This window comes from Artemia franciscana, chromosome 1 (assembly GCF_032884065.1).
Source record: "Artemia franciscana chromosome 1, ASM3288406v1, whole genome shotgun sequence".
Classification (NCBI taxonomy): domain Eukaryota; kingdom Metazoa; phylum Arthropoda; class Branchiopoda; order Anostraca; family Artemiidae; genus Artemia; species Artemia franciscana.
Window position 1 is genome coordinate 514,728 of NC_088863.1, and position 19,926 is coordinate 534,653.

Consider the following 19,926-nt stretch of genomic DNA (forward strand, 5'->3'; position numbering starts at 1 on the left):
AGTTATCGGAAAAAATTGAACATATCCTATGAGAGGAACATTCTAGAGACAAACTAAGATGTCAAGTCACTAAATCAGAGTTGTACAACCTTAGAAAACAATTTGCAAAAAGTAAACAGTCTGCACACGTTTTATAGGCCTAAAAAGGATGTTTTTTTTTTTGCTTTCATAAGTTCAAGCCATGATCTCCAGCTTTGCCAACACCCATATTCAGATTCAGCCGATATAGGCTGAATCGATATAATCGGTTTGAGGTCGATATAGTTGAAAACTGTTGTCAAAATCAATTATTTTTCTGATCACCTCAACTCAGGAATAAGTAAGATGCGCTTTAGTGGCGTCTGGACTATATCAAAAGCTGTGAGCCTAAGTAATTATACCTGGTTTTCGAAAAGGGGGAAACATCGCCAAAACGCCAAGCGATCTTAATGGAAATTACATTTATCACATTCAGTATGTTTGATAATCCTAGTATAGAGGTTTAATGCTCCTATCCACAAAAATGTGAAGTTTTGTATGTTTTGACAAAACAAAGATCATAGATGCAGGTTTTTTCATTATTATTTTCCTCAGGGATGAACCAATTGTCTTAAAAGATCGGAAGAGGGCTCATTCAAGCGGAAATCAAAAGTTCTCGTGCCTCTTTTAAGCGTCCAAAAAATTGGACGGAAACTATCTCTCTCCCACGCCCTTTTTTCAAAGACATCTGATCACAATTTTGAGACAGCCATTTGATTCAGCATGGTTGGAAAACACAATAACTGTGCCTTTAAAGATGATGTGACCCCCAATAGTCCCTGAGGAAAGGGCTGTAAGCTACAAAATTTGCATATTTTCCACATATAGTTTGTTACTGGAAAATATATGGAATTTTATGTTGAGGGGGGGGGGGTATTCCTGGGGAGTAATTTCAAAATTTTAACATTTGCTTGTTGCTTTTTTTTATTTCAAGTTTTATGTTGCTTGTTTTTATAAATTGAAATCTTGATATTTCACAACATAAGCAGTTAAAACTTGAAATTTAAAAAACATTACATTCAAATCATCAAATTAAAAAAAAACATGCGCTTAAAAAACAAACACGCACAGGAAAAAGCAAAGCGTTAAAATCTTGAAATTACAAAAAGCAGTTAAAACTTAATAAACAGAAATAAACATAAACGATTGAGCATTTGGAGGTTCTTTTCATGCCTTCTGTCATCCTTAATTGCTTTAATTAATATTTAAATATAAAAGTGTCAAGAAGGAAAATAAAAAAGGACAAAAATACTTTTTGTCTCTATTTTTGTTTCTACACAATGTTGCCCTATTCCACATAGATAAAGAAAAAAAAAATCCTGTCGTTCGCCCCAGCAAAACATTAAAATTTGGAAAAATTGAAAAAAATTTAAATCTCACAGGTTAATAAACAAATTCATAAATTATAAATTAAATGGATTTTTTTTTACTAGTTTAGCTGCACTCCTTTGACTCCAGCTTTGACCTCATCCGAACTTGTGTGCACAAGGTTGTTGCTTGTTCCAGGAAAATTTTATCTGTTGACGAATGACGATTTTACCTGTTCCTTAATTAAGCTATTATAAATTGAGTTTATCCTAAAATTCCCTTCATCTCTATTAATACTAATACCTTCATAGATAATCTTTTTTATTTCTATAATTTCTCTGAAACCTTTGTATAAGTCTTACTGACGTATCATTTATCAAGATTTTTGTTTGATCAAATGAGGAGTCAAAAATGTATTCTGCAACAGCTGATTTAACCGTTTCTGGTTTTTGATTTTGTTTTAACGAGCAATCTATGGCATTTTTGTGTTTGGTGTAGCCTATTTTATTTGATCAAACAAAAATCTTAAATGGCAAAAAAAAACAGTTAAAACTTGAAATTTAATAAACGAAACGTGAAAAAGTTAATAAATGGTAAAGCCGTTAAAATAGCGGTGTCTCAGAGTATAAAAAAATGAAAAGATACTCTATTTCGGATGCAAAGTTGACCCCAAATCTCTCATGGAGTTGGGGAAGGGCCCCTTTCGCTGAGGGAAGCATTTAATCTCACCTGTTTGCCCTGAACAAATGCAATAATAAAAAAAAATAGGTTGAGCTCAAAAATCTGGAAAAAGGCGCAAATTAAAGAAAGTCGAACAGGCCAGCCAGCCTTAAACCCGTCATGGAGTCAGGAAAGGGATTTTAGACGAGGACATATTGAGGAAATTTTTCAGATACTCGTTGTCCGAGAATAAAATGATTTGCTAAATTATCACCTTAAACAAACGTTAAGTAGTAAAAATATCCAGGTATTTTACTTCATGTCTGGTAGTCTTTATTCACGAGAAAACAAAAAGAAAATCCCTTAAATGCTTGTTCCAGCGAGACGTGTAGAAGTTTTTCTGAAGTGAATATTGAGAGAATGGTAGACTTCTGGCTCGCTTAGCTCACGTTTAAAACGTGCCAAGATTAACTCTATACCAACTCTGCGGTCATAAAGCCATATGTGAAATTGCGGAATGTCCACGTACAAATTGATTGCGACATCCCTTCTTAGAAATAATAAATCAGGGGTCAGCAGCTATTAAAAAGATAAAAATGTTACGAATCATGCGATATCCCCGTATAAGGTATGGGGACTTGCTACATAACGAATCTGAAAAAAAAAACATTAGCAATAATCTGTACACCAAGTAGCGAGGAACCTCTAAAAATACCGTATGGGTCCCCTAGGAAAAGTCTTATAGGTACACCGTGTAGCAGGGAGTTAGCAATCCTAACAAAAATCACGTGTGGATGTGCCTATAATCAATACATTAGCCCCAAAATGTCGTTTAGCGGTCCTTAAAACCAATTAAAAAAGATGTTGCAATTGCTGGATAGCCAAAACCACTCGGAACTACTATGACTAATGCTACTATTACGTATAAGTCTATTATGTATAAATACATATTATGTATATACATATTATGTATAATACACAAATACATAATAAAATGGCTACTATTATGTATAAATCAGTTATATGGTTTTGTGATAGATATTCTCTTTTGTTTTAACCTATTGCTCAGCAAAACTTCAACGGGGGATTAGCTTCATGTTCTATCCATATTGCGAGGGGTCTGTGTTGCCAGGTTGAACAGGTTTCCGCCCATCAGGCCGCATCAAATATTAATTTAATTTGGCAGAGTGATAAAAACTAGGTCAATTTAAAAGATTTTGAATGGACTTGGCCACTTTGTTGTGACTGTTGCCCCTTCCAAACCTTGTCGACATGCGAAATTATCTTTAATTATATTATCATAGTATCCACCAATATTATTATCTGATGCTATTGCTAGTGTTCAGAATAACGGTGCCGTTCATATAAAAAAAATTTTTAGCACAACTTTATGCTGTATCTTCTCTTTCTTTCAGGATTCATAAGTAAAATGGCCTGCATTTTGTACAAAAACGAAATAATATCTGAGCAGGCTTATATATTATGGAATGTCTACCCAAAAACGATCATGAAGGTCATACTAGTTTAATCAAATCGCTAAATCGATTCCAAACTTTAGCAGAAGAAGAAGACCAATCTAATCAAGACTGAACATAACTTTCTTCTTTCAATTTAGGATCAATTAGGATCATATTAGTGTTAGCTCCAATTTTGTTATCTGATCAGTAACTAGATGCGACAGAGTAGTTTACTTTCTTTATAATTTTATTCAATTTAATTAATTTTAATTAACTTTATAATTATAATTAATGGATGTTTAGTTTCTTTTGGTTTTGCCAAGTACGAATAATGGACTCAAGAGTGAGAAAGTCCTTTCCTTATTCTTCTTATGGGTCTTATAATATTTATTTATGATTTTCTTTATTATTAACATTTTTTAGTATTTAATTATGCTATTATTATTATTGTTATTAGTATTATTATTTCAATTAGCATTGGTTTTTAGTTGGTTATAATTAATCTTATGTTCTGTTCTGTTGGCATGGTATTTCTTGCAGAAGTTAGAGGCTGTCAAAAATCTAGACTTTCAGTTTGGCAAATTTTACTAAGTAATTAAAAAACCGCCTCTATGAAAACAAATGTGGTATATATATATATATATATATATATATATATATATATATATATATATATATATATATATATATATATATATATATATATATATATATATATATATATATATATATATATACATATATATATATACTATTTTGTAAATAGTATAAAGGAACCTCGAAACAGAAGTCTCTAGGTCCTTAGGCCATCTATCAGAGATGGAAGTTTTTATGCCTAGATTAGGTATGACATAAGTAGAAGGGTGGTATTGGAGAAGTTTTGTGAACTCCAGGGAAGAGAGTAATTTCTATATAAGTTAGTTGTCGAATAGTTAGTTATAAGTAAGTTGTCGAATTCCCTGTGAATTTACAAGTGTTTTTAACCGTCATTGGTTTTCCTTTTTTGTTTAAGTTTAGTTCTACGGAATTTTCTTTTTTCATCCAACTTTTTAAAGTTTTTTTGTTTGGCCTTGCGTTTAATTATATATATATATATATACATACATATATATATATATATATATATATATATATATATATATATATATATATATATATATATATATATATATATATATATATATATATATTGTGTTTAATTGTAATACGACAATTTTTAGAGAAAACTGGTAAACTTTATGTATAAATAATTAATAAAATGAGAAGATAGTATTCGTTGTGTTAGTTTTAAAATTCGTTCATAGGTTGTGTAATCTCTCAATATGCAAGGATGAGTTTCAAGTCGAATGGAAATGTGGAAGATAATTTACTGTTTCTAGAAAAAAGAAACTCCCCCCACCCTTTATCTGGAAAAGTTTTTCTGAGCGAGCCATTTTCTCTTGTTAAAGTTGTCCTACCGAAGTAACAGGTTATGAATTCATCAGTATGTGCAAAGTTATTATGATTTAATTATGATTATGATTATGATTTAATTATGAACATTTTGTTGTGATGGTGTTTCTTTCAAGGTACATTAAGTGACAGGTAAAAAAGAAAAGGTCATTTGAGATTATATGGGGAGAAAACTTCTTTTCATTGACCAAAATTAGTCTTTCCCAAAGATTAATTAAAAAAAAAAAAAGCTTTCCAAAAAAGAAGTTTATCAAAGAGCCACATTAAACTTATTACCAGCGAAAGTACATTCGTATACAAATTACATTAAAAAAACTAATTTTTTTAAGTGAAAGTAAGGAGCGACATTAAAATTTAAAACGAACAGAAGTTACTCCGTATATAAAATGGGTTGTCCCCTCCGCAATCCCTCGCTCTTTTCGCTAAAGCTTTTAATTGTTTTAAAAAGCAGAATTGTGGCAAAGAGTCAAACTTTAGCGTAAAGAGCGAGGGATTGCGGAGGGGACAACCCATTTCATATACGGAGTAATTTCTGTTCGTTTTAAGTTGTAATGTCGCTCCTTACTTTCAGTTAAAAAAAGTAGTTTTTTTATGTAATTTCTGAACGTTTTTGAATTAATGCATGTTTGATTTTGGCTCTCCACACATAAATTATTAAAATGAAATTTGCATATTAATTCCTTTTTTGGCTAAATGGCTTTCTCTTAGTTTTGATCAGACGATTTTGAGAAATAAGGGATGGGGAAGGAGGTCTAGTTGCCATGCAATTTTTCGGCTATATAAAAAGGCAACTATAAATTTTAATTTTTAACGAATTTTTTATTAGTAAAAAATATAAGTAACTTAAGAATTAACTTACGTAACAAACTTTTATATACTTTAATTTTTATTATGTATATGAGGGGGTTTGTACCCTCGTTAATACCACGTTTTTTACACTGAATCGTAAGTTTTGTCCCAATTCTTTAAGAATGACCCCTGAATCAGAAAGGCCGTAGAATAAATAGTTGAAATTACTAAAAATACTATAGCATAAAGAGCGAGGTAATTATCTCCTCCTAAATACCTCGCTCTTTATGCTAAAGTATTTTTAGAATCCCTCATATGCGTAATAATCTCTGTTCGTTTTAAGTTTCAATGCTACTCTTTACTTTCAATTGAAAAAACTTCCATGTTTATTTTTTCATTGTTTTTTTTTTATAGTAATTTTAGAAAATCCTGTGCCCTTTTCATTGAATATCTGTTTTCCCATGACATATTTCACCAAGGAAAGATCCTCCCACATAGCCCCCTCCCCTCAACACCACCCCCAAAATCAAAAACAAATTTCCTGAAAACGACTGTACACTTGCCAATAACCATTATTATATGTAAACACTGGTCGGAGTTTGTAACTTGCAGCCCCTCCCCCAGGGACTGTGGGGGAGTAAGTCATTCCCAAAGACATAGTTATTACGGTTTTTGACTATGCGGAACAAATCAAAATCTCAAAATTTTGATCTGTTGACTTTGGAGAAAAAATGAGCGTGGGAGGGGGCGTAGGTGCCCTCCAATTTTTTCGGTCACTTAAAAAGGGCACTAGAACTTTTCATTTCCGTTAGAATGAGCCCTCTTGCGACATTCTAGGACCACTTGGTCGATACGATGACCCCTGGAGAAAAAAAAAATAAATAAACACGCACCCGTGATTTGTCTTCCGGCAAAAAATACGAAATTTCACATTTTTGAAGATAGGAGCTTGAAAATTTTGCTATAGGGTTCTCTGATACGCCGAATGCGATGGTGTGATTTTCGTTAAGATTCTGTGACTTTTAGGGGGTGTTTTCCCCTATTTTCTAAAATAAGGCAAATTTTTTCAGGCTTGTAACTTTTGATGACAAAGACTAAATTTGATGAAACTTATATATTTAAAATCAGCATGAAAATCTGATTCTTTTGATGTATATTTTAGCATCAAAATTGCGTTTTTTAGAGTTTCGTTTACTATTGAGCCGGGTCGCTCCTTACTACAGTTCGTTACCACGAACTGTTTGATTCAAGCTAAAAAAGACCAGAAATTACTATTGAAGGATAAATAAAACCCAGAACAAACAGAAACCAAGTAAAGAATCAGAGTAAACAAACATGCAACAGATTCTAGTATAAACACATAAATCAAACTTAAAACGAATAAAAATCCCTACAAACAAGAGTTTAGAACCACTTCCCCTAACTTTAAAAAGTGTAAAGCCTGTTGCGTCATTTGCGTTTTATTGAAAACTAATTTACTGTAATTGGCGCGCCAAAATTTGATGAATTTGTCGGGGTGGATTAGTATCTGATGCACCCCTGTTCCAAAAGATAGAATTGAGTGTGTTTGTTTTGTTTTTTAAGGCCCTTAAAGCTTGATTTACTGTTTGGTGTTTGTGTTATTGTTTATAAATTAAGTTTTGCAAAAACTGTTACTCTGGAGCCCTTGTTGTTTCAGATCAGTGGCTAAATCTTAATGTCCTAGAGTGCACTCATGATCTGTGTAAGGGTTGCCCTTTGTACCATATCTTTCTTTGATTGAAATTGTCCCTTGGGATACCTTGTATATTATGAAGATTGGTTGCTTGCTTTTTTGTTGCTACGCTCTTTGCCTTAATTGAAGTGGCAGTACCATGATATAAGATAAGATAAATTTTATTTTAAAATTTATACAAAACACTTTGCAGCACCTGCTAAGAAAGCCCCAAAGGGGTTGTTGGCAGCAGGTGACAGTCTTCTCTACTCTACATAGTACTACATACAAACATATAAACTACATACAACATACTAGTCTTTTGCAAAGAAAAACATCTTAACTGCAGCTTTGAAGGATGCCAGGCGACTCGAATTTCGTATTTCAATTGGAATAATATCCGATACAGATGGGGCAAAATTTCTAACTACAAAAGAAGCTCTAACTCTATTTTTAAATGGATGTACCAGATTTGATGCCCCTCGTGTATCATGGCTATGGAGATCACTATTAATGGAGAATAAAGTTCCGAAAGAAGAGGGATGAATAATTATTGATAAATTTATATGTGAAAATACTAACTTGGTAATCTCTTGTTTTTGAAATGTCAAAAAGTTGATTCTTAGTGCAAAGCTTAATAATATTATGGGTAAACAAAGTTTTAGGTGACAAAAGTTTAACGGCTTTATTTTGGATTTGAGCAATAGATTTTGTTTAGTGGATGCAAGGTATTGCAATGATTTTAAAAATTATATCACAAGTTGTTTCCAGTTTACGTCCGATAGGAGAAAAAGTTATTCGTATGTCGCTCTCCGATGTCGAAACGGATTTAGAGTTTTGTAATTCATAACCACTGAGTCTTTCAAATACGTTTATTTTTCATTACGTAAAGTGTTTCTGTTCTCTTGGTAATTGCAGCCTCTGCAAGTATCTCTTATGACCGCAACATAAGATAAATAAGCTATTTGATGGAAAACTGTCCATTCGATCCGCGTGAATATGGCTCATCATTAAAGTGTATCAAGTCGTTATAAATGACTTTAAGGTATTTTTGAGTGGGCAATTTGAGGTAAGTGAAATGGCTAATTTAGGTTTTTTACCTTTGATTATTATCACTTAAGACAAGTGAACTATTGTATGAACAGGATGCAATTCGTACTTAGTCAACTCCACGTTAGGTTCAACAAGTTTTTTGGCCAAAGGACGTTTTGGCCAAAGTTTCACCTAGCGTTAGCCAAGTTTCACCTTAATCCCCTTGGCCTTTTCGGATGCAAAGTCAAACATTTTCCCTTTTCTTAATGATAAATCCGACGTGTATGCAATTTGACAAATTACATAATTTACAATCCTTGTCGTAGGACTTGTTAATCTGGACTTGTCCCAGTTAAAGATAGGACCGGGGCCACAATTAGTGATAAGGAAAGAGTTAAAGAGAGCTGGGCAAGACATTCTGAGGATGTGTTAAACTGAGATAGAGTTGCAGGAAAAGATATAGAGGAAAAATGAAAAATATTGTGATACCATGGATGTGAAGGAAGATTTGTTCTGTGAGGAAGAATTAGCGACAGTACTAAAAGGATTAAAAAATAATAAGGCTCCAGGTGCTGATAGTTTGGTAAATGAGTTTCTTAAATATGAATATGATTTATCAAAAGGGGAATTTTCTTCAAACTATTATGATTTTTATCATAATATGATTTTGATAAAAATCTATGATTTTATGATTTAGGGGAATTTTATGATTTTTTCAAAAGGTACTTAGCGAATTTAAGAAAATATTAATGAAACCCCTCTAAGAAAGGTGATAAGAGTGAGAGTGTTAATTATTGAGGCATTAGTCTGCTCTCTATGGGCAGCAAACTACTTTGTAATGTGATACTTTTTAGACTGAGAGATGATGTAGACAAAGTTATAAAAGAAGAACAGTGCGGTTTGGAAAAGAAATCGGAGGATTTGTCAACCAAATTGTCACTTTCAAGTTATTAATCGAGAAGTGCCTTAGTTGTCAAACACCTTTGGTCCTCAGTTTTATAGATTATGACCGAGTGTTTGATTCTGTTGATGGAAGAGCTTTATCGAAGGTCGTATCCTTGTATGGTATACCAGACAAATACGTTAAAGTGCTATATACTGCTGCGGTTAAGGTGGGAAATGAGGTTAGCAGCTGGTTTTGTATTAAATCAGGAGTTAAGCAGGATTGTGTTCTATCCCCCTTTATATGGGTCATTTTCTTAAGGATGGACTTTTTCTTAAGGAGCACAAAAAAGGCTATGGGAGACCACGGAATCAAATGGGAATGAAAAACTCCCCTGGACTTAGATTATGCTGATGATTTTAGCATCCTAGATGAAAGTGTGAGAAAAATGAATGAACTTTTACAGGTTTTGCGAGTTCAGGGTGCTAGAATAGTTTTAAAATTAATGTTAAGAAGACTAAGTTGCTAAGACTAGGAAAAGGTAAAGATGAAAACGTGACGTTGGGTAACGAAAAGATTGATCAGGTAGACAGGTTCACTTACCTTGGTAGTATTACTAGTAAAGACGGTGGGAGCAGTGAAGATGTTAAAAGTAGAATAGCCAATTCTCGGTTAAAAAAAAAAGTTTGGAAGAATAGGAAGATAAGTCTGCAAACTAAGATTAGAATTTTGGAAGCTACAGTGATTGTAGGTGTCATTATGGCTCTGAAGCATGGGCTTCAGAGCCATATCTGATAGATTTATTTGGGCTTCAGAGTCATATTTGCTAGATTCCTTCTAAAGAAACTGCCTACGGATTGTTAATGAGTACCTGGCTGACTGACCGTATTTCAAACAGTAGGCTGTACGAAAAGTGTGTTTCAATCCCGCTTTCTAAAGATTGCTAGGACACGTTCTGCGGGTGAAGGATAACAAATTACTGAAGATAGTCGTTTTTGACCTACCGTCTAGGGTTAAACAGAAAGCAGGTCGTCCGCAGTTGGGGTGGGAGGAAGTCATGAAGAAAGATTTTGAAGGAACTGACACTGCCTGAGAGGGTGTAAAGAGGAAGGCTTTAAGTAGATTGGGAGAGACGAGGAGTGTGCGTAGCTCTATGGGGCTCAGGCAGCTTTGCACTGGAGTGAGCTGTTAGTAATAGTAGTAGTTGTACTTTTACTAGGACTGTGGGGGATGGCATCCCTGAGGCATAGCTATTTGAAATTTTGACTAGTGTGAACAAAATGACATATGCAAAATTTCAATCATTATTGAGGAGAAAGGGTGCCTAAAAAGAGCAAGGAGGGGGCTGGTTGCCCACCAATCACTCTTCAACATCCTCTCAACATACTTTAAAAGTTAAATCAAAATCCTGAACTGTTCCTTATATATTATTTATTTTCCCTTTTGACAACCAGCAAGCACATGATGTGTTTTGGTAAGCTTGCAGAACTTATAATCCTTACCCTAATGGCTGGGGGGGCTGTTGACCCCGGAGGTATAGTTATTTGACATTTGGACTATTTTGGACAAAATAACTATCTCAAAATTTACGATCGGATGCATTTGGGGAGAAAAGAGAGTGAGAGGGGGCTGGTTGCTTTCCGGTCACTTTTGACTCTGAAAAACAACCACTAGAACTTTTGATTTCCAATTCAATGAGCCCCCTCCAGAGTTTATGCGACCACGCCTTCAATATATAGTGCCTCTGGGGAAAAATAAATGGATAATCAGAGAAAACGCTATAGCGTTGCCTATAGCAGAGGCCATAAGGTTTCAATGTTTGTTTGTTTTTCCCATAGGCACTTCGTATGGAAGGGGTGGCTGTATTAATGTCGGAGAGGATTCATTCGATTGGAAATCGGAAGTTCTCTTGCGCTTTTTAAGAGTCAAAGTGATCTGAGGGCAACTAGCCGTATCCTCTCCTCACAACCCTCTTTCCTCCAAGTGCTTCTGATCGAAATTTTGAGATTGCAAATTTGCTCCAAATTGTTCAAAGATCATATAACAATGCCTTCGTGTTTGACAAAACCCCTAAAAGCCGGGGGGCAAGGGTTGCAAGCCATGTCCCGAAGGCATATAAGGTTTTTATGGAAGGGGTGGTCGCATAAAATTTGAGGAGGCTCATTTGATTAGAAATTGAAAGTTCCATTTTATTTCCAAGAGTCAAATATGTTCGGAGGGCAGCTAGCCACTCCACGCCCTCTTCTAGAAAAGCATCCGATCAAATTTGTTAGATGGCAATCGTTCAAAATAGTCTAGAAGATCATATAACAATGTCTCTAGGGTTGACACAACCTCTCAGAACCCCGGGGAAATGGTTGTAAGTTATGCTCCGGGGGGCAAATAAGGTTTTTATGGAAGGGGTGGTCATTTAAACTTTAGAAGAAGCTCTTTTGATTGGAAACTGGACGTTCTTGTTCCCTTTTAAGAGTCAAGTTGATCGGAGTGCAACTAGCCCTTTAACCAACCCCTCTTTTTCCAAATGCATCTGATCGAAAATTTGAGATATTCATTTTTTTAAGTGGTTCAAACATCATTTAACAGTGTTTCTATGGTTCTCACACCCCCCCCCCCCAGAGCCCGGGGCAATGGCTATGAATTATGCCCCGGGGCATATGTGCTTTATATGGAGTTGGTGGTCAAAAAGATTTTGGAGGAGACTCATTTGATTAAAAAGTTGAAAGCTCTCGGTCCCTTTTTCGAGTTAAAAGTGACGAAGGGCAACCACCACCTTCCCCTTTTCCCCCAAATAGATCGATCAAAATTTCAAGATAGCCATTTTATTCAAAATCTTCGAGAGACAAAATAACTATGCCTCCGGAGTTACCCCCCCCCCTGTCCCTTTTGACAAGGGTTATAAGCTCGGCTAGTCAGAAAACTTCCACTAGGGCTAATTCTAAAGCTTTCTTTGAACCAGGTCTTGCTGGAAATTGAATCTGAGGAAAGCGAATCTTCAAGACAAATGTCTTGGGTGTTGTTTGCACGGCTCGGAATTAGTCCCTTAAGTCCCATTTTTCTTGCTGAAGTTCCATCCAAGTCCCTTTTTATGCAGAAAGTCCCTTAATTCGCCCAAAAGTCCCTATTTGGAAGCTTGGTATATTTGAAACTGAAGCATGATATATTTGAAAGACGCTTTTTAGATAATATAGCTTTTTCACAAATCCGGTTATACTGGTTTTTTGGTTACGCTGTCACAGTCCAGAAAAAAGCAACAAAGCAATGGGAGCTTTGTCTGTGACCTAAGTGTCTATTAAAAGCTGTTGTAAACACAGGAAGCTTATAACGGCACAAAATTGGCCTATATTGTGGGCGGGATAGATGGGTGACATTTTATTACTGCTCAAGGATAGAGAGGAACATTTACCTATAGGGTGAGTGGGATAGATTGGTCATTTTGTGGTAACGTTCAAAGACAGATAATTTCCTTTAGCTTCATAAAATGAACCATACGACTATGAATTTGTTCAAACTGACTTGTATTCCAGTGGTGCAAATTATACATTCTTTCCCTGGGATTGGCTAAAACACTAATAGCAGGTTCACTGAGAAGAGTACAATGAGCGGAATATTCACGTGGCAAAAATCTCAGTGTTTTTCTTGCTGTGTTCGAACCTACTTGTCTTGCAGGTCTTCCCAGTGTGTTTAGGAAAGACAATGGGTAATGCAAATTTTGTTGCTCCTGGTTAACTAAAGAAGACAGGAGTGGCAGAGCGATAAAGGGTGTCGGATTGATGATGATGAGTTTTCGTTTTCTACAAAGTATGCTGCGATAATGTTAGCTGCCGCAAAGGTTTTTATACCTAGAATTAGTATGCTTCGTCGGACGAGTACAAGAAACAGGTTATTCTCAATCCGTTACAGTTACGATTGTGTGGATCTGCTAGGCAATAGTCCTAATGAGGGAAGCCATCAGCTAGCAATAGAAGTAAAACTCTTTAGATGTTTTGTGACAAAGATGCAGCATACAAAGCAGAAATAATTTGAGAACTCAAATCCTTGCATCCTTCTATGTCTGAGACTTCATGCGACGGAATCATTAAGGTCTTTGAAGCCATATTCTTTGGTAAGCTACCACAGGGATGTTAATGAGCGGGAAGAAAGCTATATACATGATAACTGATGCACTTCATCACTGTAAACAGAACCCTGTGAAGGACATAGGTGAAGGTTATTTTGTACTTGAATAGAACAAAACTAGAAACAATGAAGGAAAAAAAGAGCTACAGATTAGAGTGAACTTTTGGTCCTCTTTATGAGATCAAGTTGTGAGCCGCCATCTGTGACGTATTTCATGGGACATGCAACTGGTGAGAAAACTGTAAAAAAGCTGCTGTCATGCATTGGGAGCGAGATTTTACCTCTTGAAAGGGTTATAAAGATAGGTAGCAATGATCCTAATATCAATAGAAAGGGATGGTCGCAAATAAATGAATTGAAGAAGGAAAAGTCGTCAAAAGACCTTATGAACATTGGAACGCGTAATATCTATGTTGTGCACAACGCATTCACGAAAGGGTTACAGGAATTCGGTGATGAGTCATCCGATTTCGTTGTAATCTTGAGGTATATTTTCCCTAGCCGGCCTGCATGATGTGTGGATTTTTTAGAATGCTAGAAAAAGAAAGGCGTCCCATACAATAGTTTCATTCAGCATATCCAAACAAGACGGCTGACTTTGGGTCCTGCTGTTCACCATTGAAGAAACACTTGAAGAACGTTGTGTTTTCAGTGAAGTACCTCAAGATCGTAAGCTACTTAAAAAGGAAAGATATACTTGCGGAACTCGTATTCATGTATTCATCGTCTGAGCTTCTTACGAAATTCTATTTGCAGGTTATTATTGTAGGTGAGCTGGTTGAGCTTGTATTAGATGCTCAGAAACTCATCTTGGCAGAAAGACAAGGGTTCCATGGAAGGGAGCGAAGGCACTTCAAGGCAACTGCGGATCACACAGCCGAAAACTCAGTACAACTAACACCATCAAACGACGACCATTACCGGCATCAAAAATTCTCAATGATTGAGGCTGATTTGACTTGATGATGTAAGAAGTAAGTGGATATTGCTGCAAGCCGAAAACCCAGTAGAACTAACACCATTAAACGCCGACCATTACCAGCATCAAATCTTCTCAGTGATTGAGGCTTTTGGTAGCCAGAAGTACATGGGCTTGTCGAAGCTCGTGAAAGCTGCGTTGACATTATCTCATGGCAAAATTGACTTAGAGAGGGATTTTTTGCTCTCAAGAATACTTCTTCCATTGGACAGAACCTCCATGCCAGGAAGAGTCCTGAATGCAAAGCTGTATGTGATTGACCAATTGAACATATATGGAGGCAAACCAGAAAGATTTCCTATTCCCAAAGAATTGTTTACTTTGCCTAGGTTAGCCTGGTCAAAATACCAAGACTATGTGGACAGCAAGGCAAAACAAAAAGCTGCTGAAAGAAGCTTTCAAGACAAAGAGAAAGAAAGGGAGCTGGACCTAGTTGACATCTTTGGAAAAAAAGCGCTAGATAGACTTGAGAAATCATTGCGAGAAAAGTAGGCCTCCGAAAAACGAAAACGAACAATTGCTGATACCCTCTTGAAAGAGGCCACCGATCAATTACTGAGAACGGTGGCTTCAAATTATTCCGTGGACATTGCATTTATCCCCTTCTAAAGAAAAATTATGTTAATCAGATTTGGAGTTTTTATTTCAGATATTGTAAATTTTTACTTTATCTCCCCCCTTGGTATAGCAATGGTAAGATAATTCGTAAGTTTGATGTCCCTGATATAAGTGCAAAAATGGCCTTTCGGCATGGAAGGTTGTTGGAATTAGCTTATTATCGCTTATCGCATTATCATCCTTTGGTCTGTCTGTTCGGTTAATCTCATTGTAGCGTAGTGTTTTCTTCTATTTTATATTGTATTGTATTTGCAGTGTATTTCATTTTCTTTTTTTTGTGTTACTCCACAAGTGCCATAACTTATTATGATGTGGACTATAAATAAATTATTATTATTATTACTATTATTGATCAATTCCCTACTAGAGATTGCCATGAAACGCGAGAAAACGAAAAAAAGAAACAGAAGAAATAGAGCGGGTGGAAAGGGACATACAAAAAAGAAAAAGTTGGACCTGATAAGCAAGTTCACCAATCTCTCAAAGAAGTCGAAGAAGTGAATGAGTTAGCTTGCAAACTGAAGTCTTATGGATTGTTTTTACCTGTTACTTGTCTTGAAGTTGTTTTTCTATATATTTTTTTAATAAACATAACTGATTGTTTATCAAAAAGAAAATGAAATAACAAAGACATCTTACCATCTCTAAGAAAAATGAGTTCTTTGCATTGCTAATGAATATGATGATTGTTAGGGTGACTTGGCCACCGTTTCTGATTCTTGAGCATGGGAATGTCTTGGCCACGAATGACTATCAAAATCTCTTTTTTCTTCCCTAAAAGTCCCTTGACAGATTTCCAAGTCCCTTTTCTAATGAGCAGGAATCATTCCGAGCCCTGATCTAAAAGGCAATAGAGTTGATGCGATTCCAGTGAACGCCGTATATTTTCTATTACGATTTTCACCACCTAGAGTATGATACAAGATCTTACATAAAAAATTATTTCTTTACTTTCATTTGAGAAAACTTCCTTTTATCATTATTTAATTTCCTTGAAGATTTGAGTTAGAACCTTTTTCATTATGCCTCTTTATCCAACTTACAATTTTCAACAGAAGAATTCAATAAGTCTTGAAGTGAGGAAAACACTGTGTATATACTTTAACCCAAGGACGTATTACTTTATTACAAATATTGACTTATTAATGTAATACGAAGTTTAAAACAACACATCTATGTTAACACGCTACAGAAAGCATGTATTTTAGTCAGCTCCTTGCACTTCTTCTTCTAGGCCGTCAGCAAATGTGTCGTAATGTGTCTGAATTAGGTGAAACTATCTATTTCAGTATCCTTTATAACATTGATGATTGCCACGATTCTTGTTATGTATCTGGTTTATTCTTACGTACACACGTATTGCAAAGTTTTTTTCTATTCAACTCCACAGACAGCACGTCGTATTTAGGTGAGCTACATGCACTTATTCTTCTATGTCGTCAGCAAAGATGTCGTAATGTGTCTGAAGCAGCTGAAACTAGCCATTTAAGTCTCCTTTATTACCTTGCTGATGGCCACAACTCTTAGAATAGGTCTGGCTTCTTCTTATCTTCCAACATATTGCAAATTTTTTTTCCTATTCTACAGACAGCAAGTATTCTGGTGAGGTCCTTGCACTTCTTCTTCTATTTCGTCAACAAAGTTGTCGTAATGTGTCTGACGCAGATGAAACTACCCATTTAAGTCTCCTTTGCTACATTGCTGATGGCCACAATTCTTAGTATAGGTCTGGTTACTTCTTACCTTCCCACGTATTGCAATATATTTTTTCTGTTCAACATGAAACTAGCCATTTAAGTCTCCTTTATTACCTTTTTAATTGCCACCATTCTTGTTATATACCGGGTTTCCTCTTAAATACCCATGTATTGCAATATTTTTTTTCTATTCAACGCCACAGACAGCATATATTTAGGTGAGAGTCTTGCACTTCTTCTTCAATGTCGTCAGATAAGATGTCGTAATATGTCTGAAGAAGCTGAAACTAGCCATTGAAATCTCCTTCATTGCCTTGCTGATGTCCAGCATTCTTGAAATATTTCTGGTTTTTTCATACCTAACCACGTTTTACAATATTTTTGTTCTATTCAACACCGCAGACTGAATGTATTCTTGCGAGCTTCTTGCACTTCTTCTTCTATGTCATCAACAAAGGTGTCGTAATGTGTCTGAAGCAGATGAAACTAGACATTTTTGTCTCCTTTATTACCTTGCTGATGGCCACCATTCTTGTTAAACGTCTGGTTTCTTCTTACCTACCCAAGTATTGCAAATTTTTTTTCCTATTCTTTTTCCTTTTCTACAGACAACAAGTATTCTGGTGAGCTGCTTGCACTTCTTCTTCTATGTCGTTAACAAAGGTGTCGTAATGTGTCTGAAGCAGATGAAACTAGACATTTTTGTCTCCTTTATTACCTTGCTGATGGCCACCATTCTTGTTAAATGTCTGGTTTCTTCTTACCTACCGAAGTATTGCAATATTTTTTTTCTATTCAGTGCCGCAAACAGCATGCATTCTGGCGAGCTTCTTGCACTTCTTCTTCGATGTCGCTAACAAAGGTGTCGTAATGTGTCTGAAGCAGATGAAACTAGACATTTAAGTCTCCTTTATTACCGTGCTGATGGCCACCATTCTTGTTAAATATCGGGTTTCTTCTTACCTACCCATGTATTGCAATATTTTTGTTTTTATCCAACGCCACAGACAGCATATATTCTTGTGAGCTCCTTGCACTTCTTCTTCTATGTCGGCAACAAAGGGGTCGTAATGCGTCTGAAGCAGATGAAAATTTTACTCTTTAAATCAGTCTTTAAGTCGTCAGCAAAGATGTTGTAATGTGTCTGAAGCAGCTGAAACTATCCATTTAAGTCTTCTTTATTACCTTTTTGCTTGTCACAATTCTTATTATATGTCTGGTTTCTTCTTACTTTCCCACCTTTTGCAATTTCTTTTTCTTTTATTCTCCATGTTATCTATTCAGGTAGTAGATATGCAGCACGTACACGAGGAGATTTGTCAAGACTCGACGGAGGTGTCATCTTCTTCCAGCAGTTAGAATGCACATGTTCGAACGTTAGGCTGACTTTCTCAAAAAAAAAAAACTATTGTTTTTGCAAATGTTTAATAATTATAAAAAGACGAACAACAGAAGAAATTTTTACCCAAGTAGTCAAGTAGTATGTGAAGTGATATCCTTACTTTAGACTTTAATTATACTATTATATCTTCAAACACATCCCCAGTTCAGAGTTAAACACCAAATGAGTGGAGGGTCAATTTCGACCCTGGTAAATTTTTGAGACTACTTTTTGTGGTACTTAGTAAAAAAATGCCTTTTTTGTATTTCTATTTAAAAATTTAATCAAAAATAAAATTGCCCCCCTCCCAGATTCAGAAAATACAACTGGACGCCTTCCACTGTTTTTTGAGCTGGCACCCCGACTGAGCTTTAAACTCTATAGCAATAAATGAAATTCAAATCGTGATAAAATCCTTTTAATACACAGTAATAAAATTTACAAAAAAACTAGATATTTTGGTCGCATATGCAGTGACCGTCATCAGTAGTAATATTACTTTTGATGACGGTCGCTGCATACGTGATCGAAATATCTAGTATTTTTTCGTGAAATTTATCATTGTCTTTTAAAAAGATTTTATCTCTATTTGAACTTTTATTTATCGTCATGGAAAGGGAGTGTAATCATAGAAATTACCTAACTCTATAGCAAGTCTTTGCGCATGTCTAGTATAAGAAACATTTAGTCTTGTTGAGTCACTCTCTTAAACTCAAAAAAGTCAGGATGAGTCAGGATTAAAATCATAGTTCAAAATCCATCAAAAATACACCTAAATTGAATCAATACGGGTATTTTCAGCTTGAACAGCTCGAAGTCTGTCCAGATCCTTAGAATTTTGCAAGTAACAAGATGTTAATGTGATGTATATTATCTTCTTATTTGGATTATCTTCTTTTTTGGAAGTTGCTTTACGAAGATGTTACGAAAGAGTAGTTTCGAAATACAGTTACAAAACGCTTTACTGTCCGAGTTATTATTAATGAAAAAAAAACTTACAAGACGAGCCAATTAATCTTTATTGTTTCAGCTTTTTCATATGATTTAAATTTACGAATTTTACTTATGTGTCTGCTGTACGATAATTGATCTATTACTTATAGTGTTGGAATTGACAATAGTTATGGCCTATTCACAATGAAATAACTGTCATATTAGCATGTATAACGTTACATTACGTTTCTCAAGCTCTAGAACTTATTATATTAGTACCTGTCACAAACCCCAAAATCCGTAAAGTACCTTTATGTTAAAACTATAATTTTGTATGTATAGTATTTTCTTTTTCTTTCTGCACCGTGATTAAGGAAAAAATGTTTTATTATAAATGTCTATTTTTAAGAACCTTTTACTAGATAAGAGGAAAGATTTCTTGATAACAGTTTTTAAATTATCAAACACTACTTTAAGTGATAAATTAGTATACATTGTCGCAAAATCGAAAGACTCAATTCTTTTAGCTGAAACCATTGTTAAAGAATCTATCACCTGCAGTGAATTATTAACACTCCAATATGGATTAAAATTCGAAAATTTTTTAATACCAGAACAATAGGTTTTAAGTTTATTTACAATTTCCTTTAAAATTAAAGAGAGGTCAGTAGCAGCAATGCGGGTTGGACATTTAGCTGCTCCAGCAATAAACCGTGGTTTAGGGGGATTCTTATGAAATTTTACATTCCAATATAGGAAAGGGAACTTTTTATCATTGTCATTTATTTTAATATTAAAATTTTTAAAAAGTATTTCTTCAGTCTTTTCAATTAAATTCTCCTCCTCTATATTTACCTTTTCGTAAACATTAGTTGTGCATAACTCCCTTTTTAAGATATATATATATATA

General features: G+C 35.0%; 1 protein-coding gene across 8 annotated transcripts in view; it reads left to right on the plus strand.

The window, feature by feature from the left end:
- Positions 1–4,715, plus strand: part of LOC136043363 (LIM domain-binding protein 2-like) — a 53,052-nt gene extending 48,337 nt beyond the window's left edge. For all 8 annotated transcript variants that reach the window (XM_065728600.1, XM_065728708.1, XM_065728301.1 and 5 more), the window contains one exon: positions 3,402–4,715. The gene's annotated coding sequence lies outside the window, so the exon portion shown is untranslated. The remainder of the gene's footprint in view (positions 1–3,401) is intronic.
- Positions 4,716–19,926: the final 15,211 nt, after the last annotated feature.